General features: G+C 32.6%; 2 protein-coding genes across 5 annotated transcripts in view; one reads left to right on the top strand and one right to left on the bottom strand.

Moving 5' to 3' along the window:
* The window catches only part of Itpr (Inositol 1,4,5,-trisphosphate receptor), a 151510-nt gene extending 143833 nt beyond the window's left edge, over positions 1-7677 (bottom strand). For all 3 annotated transcript variants that reach the window (XM_088228019.1, XM_088228020.1, XM_088228021.1), the window contains exon 1: positions 7533-7677. The gene's annotated coding sequence lies outside the window, so the exon portion shown is untranslated. The remainder of the gene's footprint in view (positions 1-7532) is intronic.
* A 3716-nt stretch (positions 7678-11393) lies between these two features.
* LOC148280666 (dual serine/threonine and tyrosine protein kinase-like) overlaps positions 11394-16830 on the top strand; it is a 35738-nt gene continuing 30301 nt past the window's right edge. For both annotated transcript variants that reach the window (XM_088228018.1, XM_088228017.1), the window contains exon 1: positions 11394-11644. The gene's annotated coding sequence lies outside the window, so the exon portion shown is untranslated. The remainder of the gene's footprint in view (positions 11645-16830) is intronic.

Below are 16830 nucleotides of genomic sequence, written 5' to 3'. Positions count from 1 at the left end.
AGCCGATTTAGCTAAAAAAATCGGCTTTTTTTAAGCTCTGGTTGAAGGCAAAAAGTAGTATCATTTTTTTTAAAAATATTTTTAGCTTTCGGAGTAATCCAAAAGGCAACTTTTTAGACCCTTTTTATTTTAAAATTCGGAAAAAAATTATCGGCCCACACTATTGGACACCCGGCAAATCCGCAATAGCGGAACACATTTTACTGGAATAAAAAAATAAAAAAAATAATTTACAGACACCGGACATTTTTTTGCCTTCGAACCAAAAATTTTACACAATCCAATAATTACAGTTCACAAATAAGAAAAGAGGCAATTGAAATACACACACCCAAATAACATAAACAAGGACGACGCCGACGGGCTGAAATTAAACTCAACATGGTTCCCAGCACTACATACTACAAAAACGAACAGAAATGTGCCTACTGCCGACTGCGACACGGTACAAATTACTAGTACATAAACACATACTTTTTTCTGTAAAACACACAGTTTTTATTATTATTATGGATTACTTATAAAGCGCCATTATCGTAATATAATACCTTAGGGCGCTTTACAAAGTGATTATATAAATTTTATTTTGACTTGTTTAATTTGTAATTTAAGAAAAATAATGTACTTTGTCACCACATGCTAAGGATTTATTCAAATGATTTAGAGAACAAGTGGGTTTTAAGTTTTTTCCGAAACATCACTTTACTCTTACAGTTTTGCACCTCTGCTGGGAGAGCATTTCATGCCGTAGGGCCTGCGACCGCAAATGCGCGCTCGCCGAATTTAGTGCGCTGTTTGCGTAGAGGTATAATAACTCATCCTTTCGACGTAGATGTAGCTGATCTAAGCGTAAGGCGTCTGTCAGCTAGTTCTGGAATCTGGAATGCAGAATTCCATTAGATATTCTGAAGCAGAGTTGTGCAGTGACTTATACATAAGCCAACAGAGTTTGTATTCCATCGTCTGTGGAAAACGTAACCAGTGTAATTCCCGAAGTAGTGGAGGGATATGATTGAACTTAGAGATTCCAAAAATAAGTCTCGCTGCGGCATTCAATATAGACTGTAGGCGAGTCTTTTTTTTATAGTTCATTTACCCTGAAGATGGCTCCAGCAATGGTAGCCGAAACGTCGCAACAAATCCGACACACATGGTATCACCCAAAAAAGAAACATATATTGTGTAATGGACGGATTCGACGGTATATAATATTTTTTCTCCGTATGGACGAGTCCATAAGGTTACTCTATGGACTAATATGATAACAATATTGCAAAAATGTGTTAACCCTGCAATAGACGCTTTCTTTGCCAGAATTGCCAACAGATTTTGTTTATTACAAACGGCAGCTAACTTTATGTAATTTGGGAATCATATTGAAAGTAATGCCAAGGTATTTTTAACGTCTGATTTAGAACATAAAGCTTTTATTTCAATCTAAATCTCTTGTAACAGAGATGGGAAAAAAACATTTTTGAGAAGGGAATATCGAAGGCTAGGCATTTACAGGGCTTATGACCTGTCATTGGCTGGTTTAAGTGGCCACTACACACTGTGTAACATTCACCACTCTGCCCATGTTCAAACATCCACATTTCCTCGACTTCTCCATCTGTCGACTTTCGCGAAGTAAAAGAGCTGAAACTTTTATCATGTAGGCGAAATTCATCCGGTTGAACCTGTACACCTACTAGGCAACGCTGGATGAATCTTGCCTACATGTACAAGGTTTTAGCTATTTATATATATATATATATATATATAGTTGGATAATTTTATAGCGCCATTTTTGTGAAAATCACCTCAAGGGCGCTGTACAATTAATAAATATCCCAGTACGTCTTGCAGCTACAGAGCGCACGGACGGTTGGGATTCTAGTTCCTCGTTTTCAATTAAGATCAATAAAAAATTGTAACAGATAGGAGCTAGATTACAGGACGTCTTGCAGCTACAGAGCGCATAGACAGTTAGAAATTTAGCCCCGTTTACACATTTTATAAATTGACAAATAAATTTAGTGTGTTAATGATACTAAAAAATAATATGAATAATAAAAAGGAGTAAGATTACAACACGTCTTGCAGCTACTAAGCGCATACCGATTGGAATTCTAGACCCCATTTATAAAATTTAGGTATTTTTAAGTTGGTATATGAAAGCTAGATAACCAATCATCGTGCAGCTACAAAGCGCATGGACGAGTGGAATTCTAGCAAAGTTAGAATGATATCAATAAATTTATAAAAAATAGAGCATAGTAGTAAGTTTGTCAAGTGTTCATGCCAAGAACTAAGCAATAAAAAACTAAATAAATAAAGCACTGTATCAACTCCATGGTTAACAAAGGGAGATAGATGTCCGAAGAGAATCTTTTGTAGACAGTAGGTAGATATCGTCACCATGTGGTCCACTAGGCTGCTGGAGAATTTCTGGAAACGCACGTGTATGTTTAAACATAGGCAGAATGGTGAATGTTACACGGGTGTGAAAAGTGGCCACTTAAACCAGCCAATGACAGGTCATAAGTCCTGTAAATGCCTAGACTACCATTTTCTCATCCCAAAAATGTTTTCCCTCTCAGTTGCAACTAATTAAGATTTAAATAACTCCCTAGGGAGAAATTCCAGCCAGTCTGCAAACATTTGGACGGACTCAAAACATTCTTGCTTTATTTCAATTTTATTAATTCTTTACTCAACATTTTACATCACAATAAAATATATTCTATTGATAATTTCACATAAAAAAGGTAAAATATTATAAATTTATATATATATATATATCGGTCAGTATGTTTGCCTACCATGCGAGAGGTCTCGGGTTCGATTCCCGACATATTTATTTAAAAAGGTGTTTTCACGCAAGAATAATTTATAGTCTCTGGACTAGGACCAAGCGTAAGACTGATTATCTTTCCATGTAACAACAATGATCAAGATACGCTGCGATTGGTGTATCAATGCTGTGCTCTATGCACCATCAGGTGCGGAAAGGGAATGATGATGATATAATATATACACATACATATATTTTTGTTTTCTGGGAAGTATCATTGTTTAAAACATATTTGCAATATTGTTATTCTAAGTCGTTCTGTAAAAATGTGTTATCCCTTTTTTTGTAAAATTTTCGTATTAAAAAACAATCAATATAAGAATTGGATCACCTTTTTTTGTTCTATTAAATACTTTGTATATACATAACTTAACAGCCAAGCTAAATTATTAATGGTATTTTTGAAAAATGCGCCTAATGTTGAACATTAATTATTTTTATTTATATTAGGTTTGAGGTTGGTGTGGATCAACATGTTTGCATCACACCATCCATAAATCTTACAAACCCTGGTATACACATAATTGATTTTAGCTTGTAATTAAGAATTATATAATAACACACTTAAAATCAATAGCGTTATTCTGTAAAGAAATAGTTGAAGAAATAAAAAGTTAATAGCCAAAAAAATATCCAATATAAATACTTAATTAATATAAGTAATTAATAATTTTACCAAGTTTTTTTGTACACAAGTAGTTATACGTAAATATTCTTCTTCGACTTTCTGTAGACTCAAGTGGACGCTGTTCATCTGGTATTCCGCCCTCCGTGGTGTAGTGGTCAAGACGCTTGACTCACGCTCGGAAGGTTCCGGGTTCGATTCCCGGTGAGAACACAAAAATCAAAATGAATTTTTCTCAAGCCTGGGTGTTCTGTGGTGTAATTCACCACTGTAATTGGGCCTACTGGCCTGTAGTGGTGCAAAAATAAATGAAATGGAATGAAAATTCCATGCAGAGCTATGTATGGGATTCTTGTGAAATTCATTCTCTCTACATTTTGGTACCAGTATCGTCAATGCTGCCGCCCCCCTCTGACCACAACTCGAACCTTACGGACTGCTCAGATTTATTTATTTATTCTTATAAAGATACATATTACAAAAAAAATCAAATAATAATAATAATAACGTATCTCTAACTCTATGAGGCCAAGAGCCCTGTGTTGAGTTGGGATACAACAAAATACATAGAAAGTGGAAGCATGTTAAAGAATACTACAAAAAAAAATATTACATAAACATAAATTTTTATAAACATCTGGACAACACGCTTAACAGTACTATATTTTATAAATCTATGCAATGTCTCGTAGCTGTCTCCTGCAATGGTCTCTTCCCTTGGACAAACTCCACACGATTGTGGTGTCTCTTACACTATCACGCAAAGTCTTCCCAGCAATATTATTATTATTATGGATAACTTATACAGCCCCGTTTTTGTAATGTAATACCTCGAGGGTGCTTTAAAGAGTGATTATTTAAATAAATAAATTTAATTTTAACGTTTTGAATTTGTAATTTAAGCAAAACAATTTATTTTGTTTTCCCATGCTACAGATTTATTCAAATTAATTTATTATTTTTTTAATTTTTACAATTTTTTTTAAATTTCAGATGTTATATTTTTGCTAAAACTAAAACCCCACCGAGCCACTTTCTGTAGCTTGTTGGTGGAGATTATATTTTTACTAGCTTTTATAATATTATTTACATTTATAAAAACAATGAATAACAGATATAAATTAACAGCCCGAAAGATCAGAATATATGTACATGTATATAAAAAAATCATTTATAAATTTATTTTTTAAATACAAGAAAATATATGAAAAATTAAAATATTTACACATAAGCTACTATTCATTTATAAACTTTTGATCGAGTAGCCACTCTCTTATTTTGCTCTTGTTACAATGTAAGTTTTTTCGGCAATAAGTTAAAAATGCTAGGTACTAAATATTTGAGAGTTCTATTACCACACTTATTACATACTTTTGGTACTACCAAATCATCATAAGACGTGAAGCGTGTGTTATGGTTATGTTTGAGAGGAAACTTGAATGTATTACTATTAAATTGTTCTTAAATTATGCAAATCCACAGTAATCCCCGAACAGGCAGAGTTTTGATTGTTTTGTACAGGAGAAATGATTTAGAGAACAGAGATTTTTCCGAAACGTCGCTTCACTTTCACAGTTTCGCACTTCTGCTGGAAGAGCATTCCGTGCCATAGGGCCGGTGACCGCAAATGCGCGTTCACCGAATTTAATGCGCTGTTTGTGTAGAGGTATAATAACTTTTCCTCTCGAAGTAGATGTAGCTGATCTAAGCGTAAGACGTCTCTCAGCTAGTTCATCGGGAATGCAAAATTCTCTTATATATTCCGGAGCAGCGTTTTGCAGTGTACGGGTACATAAGCCAACAGAGTTTGTATTCCGCCCTCTGTGGAAAACGTGGCCAGTGTAATTCCTGAAATATTGAAGCAATAGCACGAGAGTTCTGATTTCTGTTGTCCGTAGAATACTTTTGGTCTTGACAGTATCCGCCCTCGCTTTAAATTTGATATGCTTCCCCGAAAAATTAAGTTAACAGATAACAAACAATATTAATTATTTTTTTTTATAAAAAGAAATATTAGCGTTATTATAATTTACCCAAATATTTCAAATATGGTAGCCATTTTCAACGAGTTGTAAATAACTCAGTATTAGAAAAAGTAAATCAAGTTGGGGAGAAATGGGTTCGAACCTCAGATCTTTAATCCATGAGTACGTAACACTAGCAACGGGACCACAACCTAATTCTAATTTATAAAAATAAAAAATCTGGCTGAAGCAAATCAGCACAGAAGAATTGTTTTTAATTAGTGAGATGTATTGTGAGCAATATAATAAAATTTTGAACACTGTACACTGTACAGTTCTCCTAAGAACCTTTCCCTACTGAGAAAGACTTTTAAATTAATTTTGCTCAAATTTTTTAATATCAAAAAAATATTTTTCAAAATAAAGAATTTTAAAAAAAAAATCATGTTTACTGTAAATTGGAGAATGTTTGTATGCATTATATCTTTAATTTTCGCAAATTCAGCCACATAACCGAATATCGCACGCAACGACACTGGCTCAGTATCAGGCATAAAAGAAACATTCACGTTCTATCACTTCTTCGCAATATTTTTTTCACATATGAAACGTCACTTCCTGAATATTTTAGTTTTTCCCTTTTCCTCCCTCTTTCTTTCCCTCTTTAGCCGCTCCTCTCTTCATAGTATAGTGTAGATATTTAGTTAATTTTTACTTCTTCAAAAATTTTTTTTCAATATTTAGGTCTATGAAGAAATTATTAATAAACCAACAATATAACTAAACTCATAACTTTCTGAATATATGAGTTTTTCCTTTCTCCTCTTTCCTTCCATTCTTCTTTACCCCCACCATTCTTCATAGTATAGAGTAGATATTTAGTCAATTTTTATTTCTTGAAAAAATATATATGTTTTTCAATATTTTATTTTATAGTGAAAATATTACAATATGTTCATAGACCACTGATTTTATCAAATTTAACAGCAAACCATTAACCCAAAGGTAGGTAGGAAGAAATTGCCTTAAGGCAATATGCCCGCCCTTATACATATGTATGTAAAATGTAAGCTGTACGTGTATATAAAGTGTTTAAATAAAATAAATAATACATAAAATTTTGAAGTTTAATATAGATGAAGCAAGGTCTGTATGCAAAGACAGAGTGATACGGCATTTAATCCTCTCTACCTACCCTTACAGGAATACGGTGTTATGATGTGTTTGTTTTGTTTATTTATAGAATATTGAATATATTATTCAGGGTAAACTAATAATTAAATTAACGGATAACAAAAAAGCTTTCAAAAAAGAAATCAAAATGTGGCTGAAGAAATTAAAAAATATCTCTTTCTATCTTATACTTAATAAACAAATTACAACAGGGATGGAGAACATTTTAGAGCCCTTCTCTAAAATGTTATGGAAGTCTAGGCATTTACAGGGCTTATGACCTGTCATTGGCTGGTTTAAGTGGCCACTTTACACACTGTAACATTCACCATTTTGCCTATGTTTGAACATCAGTATTTCTTCAACTCTTCCTTCTGTTGATTTTAGTGAAGTTATAGAGCTGAAACCTTTATTGTTGTGATGAGATTCATCATTTAGCTACACTTTTTATCTAGTTTTACCTGTTCATAGGTGTTATTAACTCGTTAGAAAACACAATTTGTGTAATTCCATTACCAAATACATTGATATAATAGCTTTGTTTATACTTTAGTATTTTAATTACTTGCCCAGCAAAAAGCTGTTATTAAGTCATTAGGCCGAGTCAAAGTCGGCACTTCGGTAATTGAAAGACCTCTGCAGTTCAATTAAACCGATAATAATAAAACGTCCAAGATAAATACGAAAAAAATATCATTTTCCTACATACCGGATCCGAGCGAGGCACTTTACCACTGCACAGTTAGATAAACAACATAACTTGCGCTTTTTCCACAATTCGATCAAATAAAACAACACTGAAACGATAATACAAAAAAAATGCTAATTCGAAATGATAACAAGTGACTTTTAAGCACTGACAAAAAACATGTCATGATTCCGAGCGAGGAACGACGAGATTTACACACACAAAATTGAAATAATGTTAATTCACCTTTGACATGGGGTGCTGTAGAACTGTGCAATATTTAACAATATTACTTTTAGGCGCCTAATCTTATTTTTTTTTGGCAAATCCCATCCGACCAGACGTGTGAACTTTTCAGAATGACATTCGGCGTAGCAACTTTATCGGTGGTAAAGATTTTCATAGACAACGTCTAACTAGATTCTAGTTGAAATCTTACCGGCCGGCAAATTCAAACGAAATAAGCTGAAATAAATTGAATTATGTACGTGAATCTTGACGGCATTCAATCTTAAATGTACTTTATTCATTACCTTCTCATTTGGTAAAAGTTGTTTTTTATTAAGAAAATACTAAAAAATGATGACGCACGCTAACCGATTCGTTTGACAACCGACAACAATTAATTACATTGAAATAAAAAGTTTACTTTTTTTCATTACCTAGACGGCACAAACATGAATTGTTAGATTGGTTTTGACTCATTTTATTTGAAGATGATAAAAATTCACTTTAGAACTTAATAAACACTTTTCACTTGAACATATAATCTCTAATTTCCATAATCAACGTCACCAACATAACAATATTTTTACATTAGCTTTTTATCAAGCGTAAAGTTTATAATATTGTAACAATAAATTTGGCAGAAGAGGTAAGGGTTCTACTTTGAAAAATAAAAATAGATGAGTACTTACTTACATAATTTTTTCGTATTACTTCATTTAAGCAGTAAATGAATATAGGATATTAATTATATTCCGTTAAGTTTTTTTTTAAAACATAAGTAATTGAGTTCTTGTTATTCGCCCAAATATTCTAATTTTCAGACCGTTGCCTAAAAGTCGTAAATGACTTGTGCTGGAAAAATGGGAATCGAATTGTGATAGAGTGGTATTTGAACCTCTGACCTTTGATCCGTGAGTCCACAACACTAACACGGGACCATAACCCGGTATCATATTGACATATTTTTGCAAGACAAAGTAACAACTAATCAAGGTAATCGTCATAAAAGTAAGTAAATTGTAATAATGTTAATGTCATATTTAGTAACCATTGATAAAATACAATGGAATAGAATTCATCAGTTAAGTATGCCTTGATAAAGAAACTTGTATAGCTTAGAAACCGGTCTGTAGGAAATGTAAAAAATAATTGGTTAAAAACAAAGTTGTTTTTATTTATTTTATTAAAATAAACAACCACAAAATTAGTGCTTCAAGTATAAATTTAAATTACCTTTTAGTTCACGTTAGCCAATTCTGAAAAAAAACACATTTTAATTACCGCCGTTAAAAATAAATATATTGAAATAATATTTATCTGATTCTTTACTAATTACAATAATATTTATTTAGTTAGTAATTAGGATTCAATCCCTTCGGAAAAAATTGAAAGACTGAGCGATGAATTGCCTAGAATTTCAAAAACCTTACTTTTGAAAATACAATAAAATTAACAATTAAAGTTTTCCGCCGGAAAAAACATTTAAAAAAATAACACTTAATGATAGCCATTAAAATAATATTTGTATTTTAAACTCTTCAAATTTATATAAAAATAACATAACAAAACCCAAACCTTATTCCTCGGTCATACATACAAACCTCGTTTCTTCAATATTTTTACATCTTCTTAGGTACGCGCCCCGATTATTCCAACTTTTGACATATTCATAAAACTCTAATAAATTTATATGCCATAATTTTCTTATCCTTGCCCTTTGGTGCATAAGACCTGCATGGGTAACACAATTGCAAAGTACTAGCGATTATTTATAATATATATGAAGGCAAGATGGAGAGTTTTACGCTTCAGATTCCAGTCCAGGAACTATAAAACATTGCAGCATAGAACCACATTTACATAAATATTTCTCATCCACCTTGCCAGGAATCGAACCTAGGACCTCGAGCATGGTAGGCGAACGCGGTAACCACTACACTAGGAGGCGAACTATTCCCAATTTATTTTTTAATAATTCCTTATTTTATCTTCAAAGGTATAAATTAGTTCAATTATTTAGTTTTCTAAGTTGAGTGTATGTTTACTTTAATTAACTCTATTTTATATTGTACATATTTTAGTCGATAATTTAACAATAACCATAACTTTTTTAATTTAATAATTATCAATAAGATTAATTTTTAATATAACGTAGAAAAAAATCTACCTGGTAATAAGTTAGAGTTAAAAAGAGACAGTGAATTTTTCACCAACAAGCTACAAAAAGTGGCTTGGTGGGATTTTAGTTTTAGTAAAAATATAACAAGTGAATTTGTTTTTTTTTATTGTAAAAATGTATAATTATACTGGTAAAATAAATAAATTTATTTAATTAAAGTGATAACCGAGAGGGAAGGGCAGACAGAGCCTTACAAGTACAATATTCGTAGCCAGCCGCGCTATGCATCAAACCTCGTGAAATTCGACTAGTCCACGAAGGTCATCTGAGGCCGCCTTCCAGCTGCGAAGATACCTCCACATCTAGGATATCTACCATCCTCCAAGGAACGCCAGTTTCCTATACCGCCAGCGCGTGTGCTCACTACGGCCGCCCAGTCTTCCAGCTGGCTGTAGTCACCAACGGGGCCGAATCCCAAGAGCCGCCCAAGACTTTATCTATGGAAGATCTTCACCCAGGACATTGCGCAGCTTATGCTCGTCCGAGCATAGCATCCGAACTATCATCCATCAACTTTCCGCATGGTGATGTATTAGACAAAAGTGAAGAACGACAATCGCGAATCGCTTAGTGTAAGGACCTAGCTTTATAAGTAATTTATTTTTTTTATGTTTGTCATTAGCTCTAAGGAATTTCTCATGTTTTAGATTGATAAACATAGGCACATAAAATATTCAAGCTCTTTAAATTATCTTCCAAGTTACACGTTTTCAGGATTAGATTAAGTTTTATTATTTTGTTTTGGGCATTAAATTGATGTAGATTTAATTAGAATTACATATCATGAGGAGGAATTAAAATAAGGAAAACACACGGCAAATCAACTTTCTGTCTCACATATCTGATATGGCACCAGGAAGACGCAATCTTCTATTTAATCTCAAGTTTGCGATCGGTGGATATTCCCGCTTCCTCTTGGTTAGCGGATAGAGGGATAGCTTCTACCTATTCATACACGCGACGCAGAACTTGATTTTATAGCCTCCGAAATAATCTAATCTTACCTTGTATAATGTTTCTCAATTTCACCACAATTTCAATAACAAACTACCCCATATAATAGTACACTTCAAAAGTATTCCCCCCCGTGATAAGGAAAGCTATTTTTTTTAAAGTTGTTTAAAAAAGGTCTTAAAAAAAATTCTCATGCTACTTTGCAAATGTATTCGTATGGTTTTCTTCATTTATCGTCAAATGAAGAAACTATGTCAAAATAACTTTTTAGTCAGTTTTATTTAATAAAATAAAGTGTAATTATTTGTGTTCATCGTCATCATTCCGCTTTGTATTTTTAATCGTACACTTTTGGTGCCAGTCCAGAAATAATGAAATGTTGAGTTTCAACAAACTTAAATATCACTATTTCATGTCCACCTTGCCAGGAATCGAACCCAGGACCTCAAGATACACTACACAATGAAGTCGACTATTTTAACTTAATTTCTATATTCAGGATTTTATCCGGGAGTAGTCATTGAGTCGAAAACAATCAACTAAGGTTTTGGTTCTTTTTCACGCACCTTACTGTATTCTTATTATACTGTACTCAGAAAAAAATATTTGTATTATGCGAATTAATAAAATATTCAAATGTTATTTTTAAGTTTGAGTAAATACTGTACAATAAAAACAATTGTCTATGCTTCTCCGTCATGGCAATCTTGTTTCTTTTGACAGTTTCCATCTGTTCGCTTCGTGACATTCTGTGTTCTATAACTTCATTCATCGTAGTTTTATATACGTATACCGAGTGGGAATGTAAGAAAGTTGTGCAAAAATAAAATGGTCGGTAGTTCGCGAACGCTTTTTAGTGCTGCGTTTGTTAGTTTACATTAATTTATAGCTGTAGTTTACAAAATACAACAGTGACATCCACAAAATGAGAAATTGTTTATTTTAGAAAAAATTTGTGTTTCTGGCGTGGGATTACTAGTTTTTTTCTCAAGCCGAGGTAAGTTTATTGTTTACATTTTTTGTTCTGTGCCGCTAATGAGAACTCCTCGTGCGTGTCATCGTTATTTGTGTCGCGACATTAGTAATTGTGTTTAGCTACGTGGTTTGAATCTAAACTTACGAGCTAACCGAATGATTTAATCTGTCTTGTGTTTTGAGTGTTGTTTACATCATTTCATCTTTATCTCGGGACTGTTTCATTATCTTCCTTCTTCCATTAAGTTCCAAGTTCGATTATTTATGGTTTCATTGACTTCGAGCTATAACCGATAATGAAAATCCACCCGTTTTATGATTATTTAAAATCACATTTCTGTATTACTATTTATATCGATTGCTTCATTATTTAACTACCAATTTGCATTTAATTAAAATAATAAACACTGTGACAAAACTTATTTCCATAATATGATGCCATAGATGTATACATCAATCAAATTACTCTCGAGTACTCATATGAAGAGTAAAGTCGTATTACATGGGTCAGAAAATGGTACAAGATCTTGTGCAGGTTCCTGTACAATAATTCTTGTGCCGAATCTTGGGCCATTTTATTTTCTGTTTTACACTAGGTAGTTTCTGAGATTGAAAATTATACATAAGCCCATGTGCAACACGTAGATGTTTTCGTCACCATGACAGGTAACGGGCCGTTTCACAGTTGACAAAAAGAGCTATCTTGTGACGACGCGACCACTGACAGCTAACTAACTTTGCTTCCGTTGTTTTTTTTCCGAAATTCGAGGCCTTATTGTAAAAAAACTGGCTATCCATTTATGATTCAAAGTATTGTCCAACGCTGGCCACTGATTTCTCCCATCTTTCGGGCAGCGTACGATTCCCGGGTTTAAAAAACTGGTCATCTTCTGAAGCGATCCACGAATCGATCCAATTTTTTACTTCTCTATAAGACCGGAAATGCTGGTCAGCACGGCCACGTGCCATTGATCAAAACAAGAGATAGAGGGTGCAACATCTGGAGAATACGGGTTTGTGGGGTAGAGCCGAGTAATCCCCATGATTTTCTCCATCAGCTCTATGATTTTTTTAAGTTTTGTAATTTTAAAATTACTCCGCCGGTGACGTCACAAGTTCTAGTTGGTGAGTTCTGCTGATCGGTGAGTTGAAACTCTTCCCGGAAACCAGAAATCTATCAAAATCATCGGTTGATTCGGAAGATTTTTTTCTTAGAGTAATAATATGCCACCCGCTTGAGTCGCCCATATGGACAAAACCATTTTGTGATTATTAATCACTAAATTAGCTGCAGTTTACAGCAATACAACGGGTAGGTAAGCATCTCGCCACTTAATCTTTCCTACGGCTAACATATAAACAGATATGAGTTTACCTTATGAGCGTAGGAAAGCTTAGATGCTGTACGGTCTACTCAGGTCGAGGATTGCAAACGGAAAACCGTCCATTACACATTTGTTGCTAAACCAAAAATTTGGAACGATATTGTTCTATGCAATAGAGCAAAAGGGAGTGACTCTTAAGATTTTTTCATACATCTTTTTTATACTTCTCCATAACAATTAAATTCTCTAATTTTTACCATGTGTAAAAAAACATTTTTGTATCCAATTTCCCACAGCACGGAACTTCCTCATTGTCAATAAATATAATTAGAATCTTTATTATCTTGTCATTGTTTCATTTGTTTATATTTTGGCAGCGCACTTGTAGGTTGTCCGCTTTTTAATGGACCTATGTTACTACGTAGTTAGTGAGGATCACTGAAGCATTACAAGTGTATTATATTACAATGCCAACATGGGTGACATCACAGATATCTAATTTCACTTTGAATCTGATCGTTATTATTGTTTTCAATTGTTAAAAATATCATTCTTGATTGAAAAACTGGTCTAAAATGTAGTATAAAAATGAATGGACACATCAAGGATAGTGACATCTCACTCACGTATACAATCATAACACGAGAACGTAGTTCAACACTACCATAGAGTTGTAAAACAACTTTGTGTAAAAGCTCTGTTACTGTACGCATACAAACATTATTCTCCACCTTCCATAACTCATTACATAAATACAAGAGTTACTAGATACTCCGCCCTGATGGTGAAATAACAATTAAAAATTAATACAACCTTTGGTCAAAGAGGATTGGCCTACTACTCGGTTAAAGTGTACAATCTACTTCCATTATCCATAAGGACAATTATTTGGTTTTTCTATTTAGTTTTTCTATTTAGTTTTTCTACTTGGTTTTTCGTATTTTTTATTTTCTCTCTGTCTATCCTCGCCTCTGTTGTTTACACCATGATTTGGTCTGACACACGTTTTGTATATCCGAATTATGTTTCCAATAATCATGTGCTCATTGTACTATACTACATTTCTTAGGCATCCATATGTTTACTAACTGAGATGGATGTGTTCTCATTATCACTATGACAGCATCATCTGCATGGCATATGATGTTAATGACCCTATCTCTCTTAGTAGATTCACGACTTTTTTTTTATTCTTAAAAGTGTTTATTTTTATATATTGATTCTGCTTGTGTAAGAAAAGGTTTTAGGCGTATATATTGTTGTGCTATATTTAGTTATAAAGGTGCTAAACTTGCTTTGTTTCTTTGTTGTTCTCAAAATGTGTTATTTTCTAAATGTTAATATTATTTATATCCCGAATTGAGTTGTTGTAACTCCTGGGAATGTAATTCAACGTATTATACTTGTAAAATACGTGTTATATGATTTATAAATAAAAGATTTTTAAAAAAAGCAATATGAAATTGCTATTAAGAAATTGATAGTGGAGGTGGTAGAGAAGATCCAGAATACCAACAAGGCAGCTGCCATCTCTGGTGCTCTAAAATCCTTTTTAAATAAGCTGTTATTTTTTAAAGGGGAATAAGTCAGTCTGGAGTCTCTATTTTAAAAAAGGCAAGAGTTGTTGAAGAAAGTCCAGAGAAGAGCAACAAAAATGGTATTTTCTCTAAGAAATAAATCATATGAGGTCGCTTAAGGGAGCTCGGGCAAGGTTCACTGGAAGAGCGGAGGCAGCGTGGTGACTTGATTGAAATGTTTGAAATCTTAACTGAGCAATATAATGTACACAAGTTGAAATCAATTACGAAGATTTTAAACCAAGAGAAGTCGATAAAATTTCATTAAAGCGATTTTAGCAGTAATACAAATTTCAGAAGAGAAATTTATTTACTAATCAAAAGGCAGACAAGTATACCAAAGAAAATCTCCATCTCTATATAAATATCAGTATTTTGTCACTTACGGCTGACCATTTAATTATAAAAAATCTCTTGAAACTTGCTTATACATAAGTTATTGTGATAACAGACCTAACGGCTCACTATGATATCATATTAAATTGTTATTCTATTCCGCAGGGCTGTGACAATTTCTGTTGCTAAATAACTATTATTTTCTTATAAGTTATAAATCAAAAATACTTGATATAATTGCTTTTTATTTGAAATTTATTTATAAACCCTTATGTATTACATTAATTTACCAAAATAATTTTCCTTTTTTAAATTCATATTCTATTTTTGATGATAATATTTTTAACATCTTTTGTAAAGATTGTCAGAGCCTTTTGGTTAGTTTTATCTGCTAGTTTATTGTATAATTTCAATCCCTGGTTTATTAGTCACGATTGTCCTTGTCTCGTCATTTTAAAATTTTGTATGTGATATTGTTCTGATATTCTCATACTGTGTTCGTGTTTACTACAGTTTTTTTCATGTTTTAGTTCATTGTCTACAATTACATCAGCGGCTAATTTATGAATAAATTGTAAGGATTCTTGTTGAAAAAGTCAGTTTTATTAAATTATTTACTTTGTTTAAAGAGGTCTTTAGTTGCTGTTAGATAAGGGAGGTCATATACTAACTTTAATATTTTATTTTGCTGTCTTTGTAGTCTGTTTATGTCATTTTGGTTTCCTGTTCCCATAATAATTGCATATAGCATATTTTACATTAGCTTCATACATTCTAATTTTTTCCGTTTTTGGAACAAAGATTTTTATTTTTGAAAATAGACCCGATAATTTTGCTATTTTACTAATTAAATTATTGATATGAATTGTCCATGTCAATTCTGTGTCTATTGTTAGTTCTAAGTATTTAACATGTTCAATTTCAGTTAGCCATTCATTATTTATGTAAGGCATTTTTTCTAGATTCAAAATGCATAATATTACTTAATTTTTCCTCATTTCTTTTTTTATATAGCACAAAATATATTATAATTACATAAAATAAATCATACATAATTTTAAAATACGGTGATCTATTCTATTTTATTTTATTTTTTTATGCACAAAATTCACAATTTGATCATCCATTCAGTCTTCATAGGAGATCTTTGTTTATGTCTTTTATTACATAATACTAATATTATTATTTAATACCACTCATTTATTTTTTAAATAAATGTTTAATTTACACAACATCCCAAAAGGCTCAATTACAGCAGTGATTTACAGCACAGAACACCCAGTTTTGTTTCAACTTGTCTCAGTTATTTATTATAATGTTGTTACAACTTGTCACAATTTTTTGAATTGTATTTTTTGTTTTCTTCTTCTTTTTTTTTTGCTTTTTTACTTCCCAACTGGGGTGTTCTAGCCAGTGTCGAGTTTCAGATTTTTCTTTACTTAAATATTTACACATGTGTTTGTACTACATACAAGTTAGTGTGTTAGTATTTAATATTACATACACTATACATATATAACTTATTTAAAACTTGATATTTACATAAAATTTTGAATACATTTTTATTGGGTGGTAACTGGAGAGTTAGAATATGAACAGAAGATAGGACGTTGCAAACGGAGAAGTCAAATAGGAACTCAGGATAACAATCATTTATGGGGCATCCAAAAAACCATGATTTAGATATTCCTCCTCAAGCTGACATGGATTCTGAACAGGTGAGAACCGTTACAACAGTTCCCAATGCGCATTCTGCATATGGTAGATGTCTCAAATTTGTTCAGAATCACTTTGGAAAACCGAGGCTTTTCTGTTACATTTGGTTTCAATTGGAAAAGATGTCTTCCCTTGGCTTGGGAGGAGGCTACCCAATATTCTTGCCATGTGCGAAGTTGCTCTCTTGTCATCATGAGGAGTTTGCCTAGTGGTAGGAAATTACTATAGGCAGGATCTCCGGAATGGACCGTCTC

This window comes from Micrasema longulum, unplaced genomic scaffold (assembly GCF_059751315.1).
Source record: "Micrasema longulum isolate JH-2025_06_02 unplaced genomic scaffold, ASM5975131v1 h1tg000554l, whole genome shotgun sequence".
NCBI lineage: Eukaryota > Metazoa > Arthropoda > Insecta > Trichoptera > Brachycentridae > Micrasema > Micrasema longulum.
The sequence above is the reverse complement of the archived record's forward strand: the minus strand, read 5'-3'. Positions and strand labels throughout refer to the sequence as shown.